We start from the raw sequence: 2,494 nt of genomic DNA, 5'->3' as shown, positions 1-2,494 counted from the left end.
GTCATAAGTAAAGGGCCGGCTGGCTTGACCGTTAAGGGTGCTGTAACCCCCGAAAGTACACTCCAGTCCAAACCAAAAAAAAAATTATTTTCTGTGTTTGTGAATTGTGTGCGCAGTAGCCGCACGTACATCAACAAAGTAGTGCCAAGCGTGCGCCTGTGTCATAAGTAAAGGGCCGGCTGGCTTGACCGTTAAGGGTGCTGTAACCCCCGAAAGTACACTCCAGTCCAAACCAAAAAAAAAATTATTTTCTGTGTTTGTGAATTGTGTGCGCAGTAGCCGCACGTGCATCAACAAAGTAGTGCCAAGCGTGCGCCTGTGTCATAAGTAAAGGGCCGGCTGGCTTGACCGTTAAGGGTGCTTTAACCCCCCGAAAGTACACTCCAGTCCAAACCAAAAAAAAAATTATTTTCTGTGTTTGTGAATTGTGTGCGCAGTAGCCGCACGTGCATCAACAAAGTAGTGCCAAGCGTGCGCCTGTGTCATAAGTAAAGGGCCGGCTGGCTTGACCGTTAAAGGGTGCTGTAACCCCCAAAGTACACTCCAGTCCAAACCAAAAAAAAAATTATTTTCTGTGTTTGTGAATTGTGTGCGCAGTAGCCGCACGTGCATCAACAAAGTAGTGCCAAGCGTGCGCCTGTGTCATAAGTAAAGGGCCGGCTGGCTTGACCGTTAAGGGTGCTGTAACCCCCGAAAGTACACTCCAGTCCAAACCAAAAAAAAAATTATTTTCTGTGTTTGTGAATTGTGTGCGCAGTAGCCGCACGTGCATCAACAAAGTAGTGCCAAGCGTGCGCCTGTGTCATAAGTAAAGGGCCGGCTGGCTTGACCGTTAAGGGTGCTTTAACCCCCCGAAAGTACACTCCAGTCCAAACCAAAAAAAAAAATATTTTCTGTGTTTGTGAATTGTGTGCGCAGTAGCCGCACGTGCATCAACAAAGTAGTGCCAAGCGTGCGCCTGTGTCATAAGTAAAGGGCCGGCTGGCTTGACCGTTAAAGGGTGCTGTAACCCCCAAAGTACACTCCAGTCCAAACCAAAAAAAAAATTATTTTCTGTGTTTGTGAATTGTGTGCGCAGTAGCCGCACGTGCATCAACAAAGTAGTGCCAAGCGTGCGCCTGTGTCATAAGTAAAGGGCCGGCTGGCTTGACCGTTAAAGGGTGCTGTAACCCCCGAAAGTACACTCCAGTCCAAACCAAAAAAAAATTATTTTCTGTGTTTGTGAATTGTGTGCGCAGTAGCCGCACGTGCATCAACAAAGTAGTGCCAAGCGTGCGCCTGTGTCATAAGTAAAGGGCCGGCTGGCTTGACCGTTAAGGGTGCTGTAACCCCCGAAAGTACACTCCAGTCCAAACCAAAAAAAAAATTATTTTCTGTGTTTGTGAATTGTGTGCGCAGTAGCCGCACGTGCATCAACAAAGTAGTGCCAAGCGTGCGCCTGTGTCATAAGTAAAGGGCCGGCTGGCTTGACCGTTAAAGGGTGCTGTAACCCCCAAAGTACACTCCAGTCCAAACCCCCAAAAAAATTATTTTCTGTGTTTGTGAATTGTGTGCGCAGTAGCCGCACGTGCATCAACAAAGTAGTGCCAAGCGTGCGCCTGTGTCATAAGTAAAGGGCCGGCTGGCTTGACCGTTAAAGGGTGCTGTAACCCCCGAAAGTACACTCCAGTCCAAACCAAAAAAAAATTATTTTCTGTGTTTGTGAATTGTGTGCGCAGTAGCCGCACGTGCATCAACAAAGTAGTGCCAAGCGTGCGCCTGTGTCATAAGTAAAGGGCCGGCTGGCTTGACCGTTAAAGGGTGCTGTAACCCCCAAAGTACACTCCAGTCCAAACCAAAAAAAAAATTATTTTCTGTGTTTGTGAATTGTGTGCGCAGTAGCCGCACGTGCATCAACAAAGTAGTGCCAAGCGTGCGCCTGTGTCATAAGTAAAGGGCCGGCTGGCTTGACCGTTAAAGGGTGCTGTAACCCACGAAAGTACACTCCAGTCCAAACCAAAAAAAAATTATTTTCTGTGTTTGTGAATTGTGTGCGCAGTAGCCGCACGTGCATCAACAAAGTAGTGCCAAGCGTGCGCCTGTGTCATAAGTAAAGGGCCGGCTGGCTTGACCGTTAAAGGGTGCTGTAACCCCCAAAGTACACTCCAGTCCAAACCAAAAAAAAAATTATTTTCTGTGTTTGTGAATTGTGTGCGCAGTAGCCGCATGTGCATCAACAAAGTAGTGCCAAGCGTGCGCCTGTGTCATAAGTAAAGGGCCGGCTGGCTTGACCGTTAAAGGGTGCTGTAACCCCCAAAGTACACTCCAGTCCAAACCAAAAAAAAAATTATTTTCTGTGTTTGTGAATTGTGTGCGCAGTAGCCGCTCGTGCATCAACAAAGTAGTGCCAAGCGTGCGCCTGTGTCATAAGTAAAGGGCCGGCTGGCTTGACCGTTAAAGGGTGCTGTAACCCCCGAAAGTACACTCCAGTCCAAACCAAAAAAAAAATTATTTT

Source organism: Taudactylus pleione, unplaced genomic scaffold (assembly GCF_031769625.1).
Source record: "Taudactylus pleione unplaced genomic scaffold, aTauple2 ptg000458l, whole genome shotgun sequence".
Lineage (NCBI taxonomy): Eukaryota > Metazoa > Chordata > Amphibia > Anura > Myobatrachidae > Taudactylus > Taudactylus pleione.
Note: the sequence above shows the minus strand (reverse complement) of the source record.